We start from the raw sequence: 10083 nt of genomic DNA, 5'->3' as shown, positions 1-10083 counted from the left end.
TGTAGTTTTTTTAATTGTTCCCCAGGAGGCAAGAATGAAGATTTAAAATCATGGTGCAACTTCACCTTACACCACCTTTCTGTGATTAAACTGATGTGATGTGATCACTGTGTGGTCAAAACTTGAAATTAGGGAGGTCACTAGAATGAATTCCAACGGCAACCTGTGTTGTTTGTACATTATCAATATCAATATCATCAAGGAGTCACTCTGTGAGCTCATATCTACAGATTCCTAATTTAAAATCGAATTACATTGATTTCTGATAAGTGCTTAATGAAATGACCAAAACATCATCATATTTGCATAGAACAGAATATATATTTAAATATCAAGAGCAAAAATAAAAAAATATTCCCAAGAGAAGAGCTAAAAGTTTTGTTTTATAGCAGTCACAACTCTGTGTGTGTGTGTGTGTGTGTGTGAGAGAGAGAGAGAGGGAGAGAAAGAGTTTGCAGGTTTACTGCTGCCAGATGTATAATTCTTATGTCATGCTCCACTGAGTCCAGCCTCCCAGAGACCCCCAATGAAATGAGTTGTGTGTGTGTGTGTGCGTGCGTGCGCATGCAGTTGCGTACAGCCTGGTGAAATGAGATGTTCACATCCCAAGGACGTCTCCCACCATAATTTAAACTCACTGGTGCTGGAAGACTTCAAACTGAAAGTGCTGAAGTCATAAAGCAGTGCACTTCTGTCTTTACTGTTATTGTCTGTGATCTGCTGGTGTAAATCTGCAGGCAGGTGGCTGTGACTCAAACAATGCAAATACAGAGACAGGGAGCTTGTCTATGATGTGATTACTGCATATTGGCTGCAGGTTGTAAAATGAGGTTAAAGACCAGCTTTTACATACAGCGCTTGGTTTTTGTTGCAGTTTATCTGCCTCATTTGATTTACAGGTTGCAGAGTTTCTTGACACGGTCGCAAAAAGAGAAGACCAGAAAAAGAGAAATCCTCCAGGCTTGATGTAGTGCTGCGCATGATACCTTCAGCTATTTACTCCATGATCTACAGTCACTCACTCTGGAGACCAGGCTGTTTTTATTTATAAGGAGACAAAGAGACATCAATCAGCACTCAGCTGCAGCTAGTGACTGTGCATAGTGTGACTTTGAGCCACAAAGTGAATTGTATTCCGTCCCCCCGAGGCACGCTGGGACAAATACCAGACACCATGTTGTGGTTTCTGACTGTGTCCATCAAGAACCTGCCACCGCTTACCTCACTCTCACACGTCGCCAAGGTCGTGCCTGCCCCCTTATACTCCTCCTTATATGCAATGATCTTAAAATAGAGCTTCTTTAAGTGAAGATGAGGACTGTAGAAAACTCAGGGGAAGAAATGGGGAAGGGAGGGGCTTTCACTACAGCATGAAGAAGTGTCCCCTTTCCTCTTTAAGCGCTGTTGAAAGATGTATAGTGCTACAGCATCATGATGAATCCCCTCCGTGGTGGATAGCAGAACACTTCTCATATCATTAAGCTTTAGTAATGGTCCCAATGCCGCGTCTCTCCTGGCAGGGTTGCCTGGCATTTACTCCTCAGGCTAACAGGCCTGCTGGCTACCTGCACATACATGCTGCCACTCCACTGCTGCTGGGCATTTTTCTGTGTATAAATGACACATGTATTTGGAAGCTGGGGCCTTTCATATATATTTTATATAACTTTTATGTCTAGATAGTATAAAGGCCACCTTTAACAAGTAGTGTGCATGAACGGATCAGCATATTGATGGTCATTAGTGACCAAGAGCTATTCAAGGTTTAGTCAGCAGCAGATTTATACCATATCTGTATAAACACATGGCATGCAAGGATGTGTGTGAGACAACCTTTTATTCTCACCTAAACCTAACCCTAATCCGTCTTCAATGATTTATGTTACCACAACAGAAGTAAGGCAAGTCACAATGTTACTGTGTTTATATGAGTCATGGAAGTACACACACAGGGGTCTTTGGAAATAAAGGACACAACTTGAGGTTATGTTCGAAACGTCCCTCTTGTTGGACTTGCTCATATGAAAATGTTGCTCTGAATAGTAGTTGCAGCTGAATTGCAGTTGAGTAGTTCATCCCTTGTTGTACTGTTGTCTCATGCTGAGCATTCTCATCCTCAGAATAAAAACATTTGATTTTCTGTGTGGATGAACTCCAGCTCTGATCTTTGAACCTGTGCACTGAGACTCCACAGGCTCTGGGGTGTAAGTACATTGGTCTGACTACTCTTATGTCTTCCCCCAGCTCTCTCCTCTCTCACACACACATATCCGCTTATATACTCTGGGATATAGGTTTTGCCGGGGTCCTTCATAGATCAGCCTGCCCTGACAGCTCTCTTAAATGTCCTTGGCAGCCCCCCAACCCCCAGCCAGCCTCACATTCCCTCTCTGTTCCTGCACCTTTTTCCTCTTTGGCCCAGCCTGTGATGGATGCTGCCATATTTTTCTGCCTCTCTCCTCTGGAATGCTCCCATAACCACTGGGCCCTGTAATGCAAGACACAATCTGTATATATCCCATTAGGTGTCACTTTGTGAATGAACCTGTTTCTTCACACTCAGTTCACCTGGCAGAATGACACGCACAGTATAGAGGCTGGGGCTTGACCAGCTCCTTTAAAGCCAAGATGAATGTCTCTTGGCCAGATTAATTGTGCTTCTGTTGTGCAGATAATTATTTACACGATCTGCTCATCTCTCAGAAAGTGTCAGTTTTTTTCTTCTTCCTAAAGCAAGAACTCATCTCTTGAATGCTGACGTCCCCCGGACTGTGCAGAATTACACTCAAAAATACGACGTGTTTTCGCTTCACCTTCTGCAGTTCCTGACTAATATTTATTTATTTGTTGTTGTTTTTTTTACCTCACTCTCTGCCTTGCTATCAATCAGATTTTTAATTTAATGTATGAATATGTGATTTATGTTGCCCAGGCAGAAGATATAAATCTATTTTGCAGGAGAGGAGGGGCGGGGTGGGGAGTGGGGGGGATATGAGCACTGATGTTTCCTTATTGATTGGCTGGTTTAATAGTGTTTGTTCTTTATAGCTGATCTCAGGAAATAAAACAAATATATAGATGAGAATGAGTTCAGTCACTGTGATGCTCACGAGGATGAGAGAGAGATGGAGTGCAGAGGATGGAGCAGGAATTGGGAGCAAAATATAAAGAATCAGATAAGAATGAGAAATCAGTTGAATCCTTGTTAAATTGATGGCAGTGTAAAACATGTCAGATTATTTGCCTTTAGGTGTCTTTGTGTGTTCAAAAATGCTAACCTTTATTGACATGAAGTGTGTGTGTGAGTGACAGAACATGATGTTTCCCCTGCACACCCAGAAGCCACACGTTTGGATGTCACTCTGGAGTTGTGTCTTTTGTGCTAATGTGAATTGTCAGGCCATTATTTGCTCTAAGACTGTTTTACCATTCCCAGAAGATTTGTCAAATTGATTTGAAAACCAAACTGTAGTTATTGCCTAACACCAGGCTCTTTGAGAGGAGTGATGATGAATTGATTTGTCTTGACATGTCACATTAGGGGGAAGACAATAAATTACATGTGCGCCTGTATTTATGCTCTGATTTATCATCTTTTTAAATTGTCATAGATTCCTTTTCCACAGACCTTAGGGAATTTTTGAGGGTAAAGTAAGGGGAAAAAAATGCTAAAAAGACCTCAGATCAGTGGCTTCATCCAACTTGGTCCACACTGAGAGGAGGAGAGAGGAGCATAAATCCTGCCCATTAGCCCTCAGGTCTCCTGATGACAGTTCCCGCCCCGTAGCTGATGTAAACCAAACTTCCTGTTTGGAGATGAAGAAGCCTGTCATGCAGCTGCAGCCACCTCAGCCCCTGTTACCCCCCCCCCCCCCCCCACACACACACACACACACACACACCACCACCATCCCTCTGCAAGGCTCCAGTATTAATAGCAAATCGATTCTAAATGAGAGACAATGGAAACAAGTGAGAAGAAAAACGGACGTGTTCATGTCTGGTGGAAGGATGTGCAGAGAGGAAGATGCTGCTTCGAGGCTGTTTGGACAACAACTCTTTATGTAGCTCTCTGAAATACAATGAGCTGCAGGCTTCATACTGTGCTTGTTGTTTCAAAACAAATGCAACCATAAAGCAAACAAACTGAGCCCATGCTCATCAGGAAAGCATAACGTGGGGTCAGTTTTTCCACACAATTGAAACAACCACAGTTCACATATGTATGGTTATGTGTGCAGCCATAAAGAAGACAAAAAAGCTTTTAACAAATAGCAAAGGGAAGCCCCATAAAATGTGTTTAACGCTGTGAAAAGGGATATTTGCTTGAACCTAACAAAGAAGTTTTAATGCCCAATCCCAACTGTAAGAGCAAAATGTAAGCAGTTCAATAAAACAAATGGGGACACAAGCAGAATCCTTTTGCTTTTATATTCATGTACATCAAATTATATCAGCCACATGGTCGGATGTGTCTCAATATTTGCCGAAAATTAGACTACCTGTTGTTTATGTGTGAGGATGTGTTGAATTTAGAGAATGCACACTGTACAAATGTTTTCCTTTTATGTTTTTGTGTTGCTCACCACTGGAAGTCTTGCTGTATGACCGAACTCTAGCTTCCCCAAATGACCTGATAATAGAGGTAATGAGTGCTGTTTCGTCTCATCATGCCTAATAGTGTATTGATCTCAGCCTGGGAGAAATGACTACATCATATTCTTAGTTGGCTCGTGTCTTAGTGTGGAGTCTGGACTTATTACGCTACATTTCAGGCGTAATGCTACATGAAGTGTCTCAGTTTTTTAAAACTGTAACATGGCATGTTAAAATCAGACATATGTCAAAGTGCAGGGCAGGTTCTGTCTGTTGGAAGTGTGGTCACATGAGGTCAGTTTGTCCCAGTGTAAGAGTACTTTGGAGGCTTAGTTACAAACATACAAGCCACATGTGCAAAAGTGTGCTTGCTGCCAGCCTCCATCAACAAGCTATCCCTCCTCCTGTGCTCCTGTCGCTGTCTGCTCAGTGGGGTAATCAGCCATTCTCCTGCAAGGTAATTCCTGCTCAGGAGTGCATGTGGCCGACACTGCGGAAATTCATTTTTTGGTTTAATTTCAGGCCTATTGATCGTGGAGCGCTTTACGACTGCACGACATCCATAATCACAACAATGCTATGACAGCGCAGATAAATAATGTGGCAAAGGTGCAGGGAGAAGGAGGGATGCAGGGACGAAAGGAAAGCAGAACTGAAAAAAAACAAGGGAAGAGCCAGCTCCCATCTCTTACTGCATTCTATATTAATTACTGAACTCCTCCCTATTACACCCTCCCAAACGCGACCCCTTCACCTGATTGATCTCCCCTCACAGGCCATAAATTAGTTTTCTTCCCAAACTTATCTGAAATCTGTTTGTTTAAGCATCCATTAAAAGGTAGAAGCCAGCGCTCTACAGTAATTACGAAGGCTACTGTAATATCTATAATTATTATGATTAGTGGTGCAGAATTAAGTTACTGCTAAGAAACCCACAAGGGGCCAAAGCCACACCATAATTATGAGGTTTTGCATATACTAATGTTGTAGCTGAGTTCAAGCTAGAGCTGAAATTAATCCACATGCATATACATTTAAAAGCCTAGCAAAACTGCATGTGTACATGTCAGTCACATTGTGACATAATGAAAAACATATATATGTGTGTGTTGTGTATGTGTGCTGCCTGGTTTATATAAATTCAGCCACTTCCACATTATTTTAACACCTTTTATAAGGTATTCATGAAAAATATGCACACATTCCCGGCATGATGTTGAGTCATTTTCTTCTCAGTAAGCATAAACGCCTATTTCAGAGACAGCAGGGGCCACTGCGGTCAGCGTTTGTGTGGGGAGAAACTTTAACAGAGTCAAGAGAGCTGGTTTAGGCCAGCAGCACAGGCCACAGCAGGTTCTCTGGCTCAGCTACAGTAGGTGTGTATACACATAGCTGTGTTTAACTTCACCACAACTTAAATTTAAATGCTTCCAGCCCAGAAAAAAATCCACATCATATAAATATCATGCAGTGGTATGTGATACGTTGATGTGTAAAACGTGACCTTTCAATGCAGTTAAATAATAATTCTAGTCTAGTAAACAGCTGTGCCAGTGATGCAGCAGTGCATAAACTATGCCTCTTTTTCTTGTTGGTGGAGTCTAAGAGGGCTGACAGCTCCCGCTCATAAAATGTCTCAAGTTTTAAAGGCGATAAGGATGCAGGCTTAATGCGGCTTGGCACACAGTTTTATTTGTGCGGAGGTGGAGAAGGCCAGCTCTTCTTCCCCCTGTGGAGAGTGGATACTGTGGCAGCAACGGGGAGCGATGGGGTGTTGTTGAGCATGTGCGAACGAGTGAACAGTCATTCACTCAGAAGTGAGTTCAATAAAAATGACAAAATTATCATCAGCTTTCACTGGACTTAGTTCTGATCTAAAAAATGGATTTTGCAATGAAAGCTGAATATACAGCAGATTAATGTATAATTTGTAAAACTTGGTGTCGGATGATTTGAACCCATGTCTGAACCCTGAATCCAGGGCTTAGACATGCAATGAAGCCGTGCTGAGGCAGCCACCGGTGACCTGAGGCAGCAGTAAATACAGTTTATTTCAGCTGTAGAGTTGAGCATCCCTATCATTGAAGTCTATGAGGATTGATTCACTTTTGGATAAAATCTCAACTGGCCATTTGAAGAACTGCAGTTTTGGCACTTGTTGCCACTTGCAAACAGAGGAAGGCAGTCCCTCAGAAGTACACTCAGTACTTTTGTTGTATTTGACAGGTAACAGCCTGGTTAATCCCAGACAGATGGCATGAGGGTGAACGATGTGAGGTCAAAGGGAGGGTCTAATGACAGATGCAGTGTAAAATCGTGGGTAATGTAGGTCATATGACTAAAGATGAATACGTAATACAGATATCTGGGCCCTGTGTGTTTAATCTGTTTATTTTCTGCCCTCAGATTTCATAGAATGCATGCAGAGCGCCTTTGATTTTAGTAATGTCCCCAGCAAAAGCATTCAAGTTACAGAGCAAATTACCGCCATGTTGCATTGAGTTATTCCTTCACTTCCTTCATCCTGAGCCCCAGGGGATTGTTGCTCCTGAACATGCTTACACAATGAGACACAGCTTGGTTACAAAGCTGCTTCTCTTTGGTGTCAGGGATGAGTACCACTGAGAGTGAATTGTACTACAAGGCTCCACACCACTGATCCACTGTAGCTATTTGTATGTGAGTCAACACTCAGCCTGGCGTCTTTTTAGGGAGGGCCAGTGACCCTATCTTGGACATGACCTGTTAAGAGAAGCAGCCTTTTCTTATCTGCATGCCCTTGGAGTACACACCCATTGATATGCCACCTTGACTCTATCTTCATGCCAAGATGCTTCCAATTATGCGAGCCGCTGGAGTGAGGCAGAGCGTGGGTTTCTGTACGATGAAAACCGGTCCATGGGTAATGCGATCCCACTGCTTTTCCCCCCATAGGGATGGTTTCAGCACATGGAGCGGGGATTAAAAGAACAGCAATCTCTCTACTCAACACATCTCAGTTCACCACTTTTTTCTCACAGTCTTATGACCCCATAAGTTAGATTGGTCTACTTAGTAAATGGCTCATCACCAGGACCTGAACTCTGAAACATGCAGCAGTTCAATACATCACATGTGAGGATTTTATGCTGTGACATCATTCCTGTCTTTCTTTAGATGCCTCTTTTTTAGGAGGCATGATGTTTGTAGACAGACTGACTGAGTTGACCTCTTGGGGCAGCCCTGACACTGACAGCAGGCTGTCACTCAGCTGGGGTGATATGCTCAGTGCCGAACAGCCACTGGGAAAGCAAAAGATGGATAGAAAAGAGGTGTAGAGACTGTTTCTAGTCCAGGCTGTTTGTGTCAAACATTCTTCTTTTCAGGCTTGCAGGCATCTTTCTCCTGTTTAATTACATCAGTTTGTACCTGCACAGTTATCTGCACAGTGTTCTCTTTCATTTTCAGGTTGTTGGTCATATTACACTTATCTGGTTTTCCAGAAGAGGGCAGCACTTCTATAGTAAATACCACTGGAACCTGCTACACATAGCACAGTTCTCTGTAGTTCTTCTGTGTAATTTACTCTGGGGAAGCATGCAGACAGGTCGTTATATCTACTTGTTCCATTTAAAGAAGTCCAGAAGATGCTGCTCCATCCCTGCATGCCTCTCATCGCTTTAATCTGATCTTCCTCACCTCCCTTACTTTAATTTTGTCATTTTCACTGTAATGTCTGGAAAAAATGCACAATACAATTTAGTGCAGACTTCAGTCACTTCCAATTGTGCTGCCTGTCGCCCGTCTTCTTTCCGCCTCTTCGTCTCTCTCTCTCTCCCCTTCTCTCTCAACTTACTTTTCCCCCCTATCCCTCTTTGCCTCTGCTCCACCCTATAATCACGCTGGTTCATGGCTCTCATTTGGAGTGGTATATATAGCAGTAATTGTCAGGGTGCAGTACAGAGACTGGGCAGAGCATGTGTACTCTCTCACAGGGCTGTTTTGCAGTAAATCTCTACTCGGGGAGAGGAGAGAAGAGGATTGGGGTGAGGAGAGGAGGGGTTGGGGATATGTACGTGCATAGGGACACACAAGCATCTAAAGACAAATTCATTTATGCATGATGTTAGGATACAGTAAGCACACGGAGAGCTAGATGAGATTTTAGAAGCACCTAAGAAAAGGCATTCTCTCTGCTCCTGTAAGTCATTATATAACACTGCCTATTCATTTAGTCTCAATGGGCCTGACACAGAAATTGAGTGTGTCTCATAATGTGTTTTTCCCTCAATAGGATGGGACAATTATGCAAATGCATTCATTATTCAAGGATGCCGCTCCTTACCAGTAAATATGAACAATCCCAGGTGATGAGCCAGGGCCTGTATGTCAGGTGGTCTGCACATGATTCATAAGCACACACACACTTTACACTTAATGAAAACAGGTAAATCAATCATAAAGAAAACACTAATGAGCAGCAGCTCATCTCCCTAAACGTGATAAACAGCGAGGCTGCCACGTGCCTCTCAGCGTAGACATTCCTGCTCAGTAATCTGAAGTTTGATCAGAAAAATCTTACGCCATCTTACGTCTGTCTGCCCTATAAACCATGGTACACTGCCTCCAAAAGAGATGACGGCAAAACGTGTTATGCAGTCCACTTGTTTGTATGAGTGTGTGTGACGGGGGGTTGGTGGTGGTGGTGGTGTGTGTTTGTATGTGTGTTGGTGGGGGGGGGGGGGGGCTACTTGCATGGACAGGTCTGTCATTCAGAGAGCGCACACAGTCTCCGTTGTGGAGTTGTCTGTGGTCCCTGTCGGGTCAGGGTGGGGTGGCAGGGGGGCCCCCGAATAAAAACACGTGCTGCAAACAGGAAGCAGGCCTGTGAGGATAAAATGAGAACTGCACGGCTGTGTGTGTGTGTGTGTGAATGGAGTGAGCCCATATTGCCTCTACTCTCCTTTCCTGATTCATCTTGATAGTTATTTGCTTGGGTTTCATCTTAATGGTTTTAGTCCGCACACGTTCATGCTAAACAAGAATGAGACATTCTACAGATGTAATCAAGTTCTGACTTATTCTCTTAGGGCACGTTCTAGACACTAGTACAGTGGCTGCCAGCATGATGAGATAATTTCAATCTGTTCCAAGAAAGTGACATGATTACAGAAAGCAAGTGAAACTAAATCAATCAGAAAACATTTGAAAAACGCATATAGGCCAAGCTAATGTATGCTTGCTCTATGTGTGCATGAGCATTTGATGCTTTGAAAGCCTATGAAAGGATTCTGAATGTGTGTGAGTGCCCTACATGAACTCAGGTGCTCCACTTTTAAGTATTCCTTTCCTGTTTGCGCAGCAGCTGTTTCATCCCAGTGAGTGACCACTTCACAGCTCCGCTGTTTTCTTTCTGGGTGGATTTGTTAGCTGTCATCAAATCAGGCTTTTGTTAGGAGAAAAAAAAAATTCTTTCCAGACATAGCTGATTACTCCACCCACCTCCAC

Source organism: Parambassis ranga, chromosome 15 (assembly GCF_900634625.1).
Source record: "Parambassis ranga chromosome 15, fParRan2.1, whole genome shotgun sequence".
In the NCBI taxonomy this organism is placed as follows: domain Eukaryota; kingdom Metazoa; phylum Chordata; class Actinopteri; family Ambassidae; genus Parambassis; species Parambassis ranga.
The sequence above is the reverse complement of the archived record's forward strand: the minus strand, read 5'-3'. Positions refer to the sequence as shown.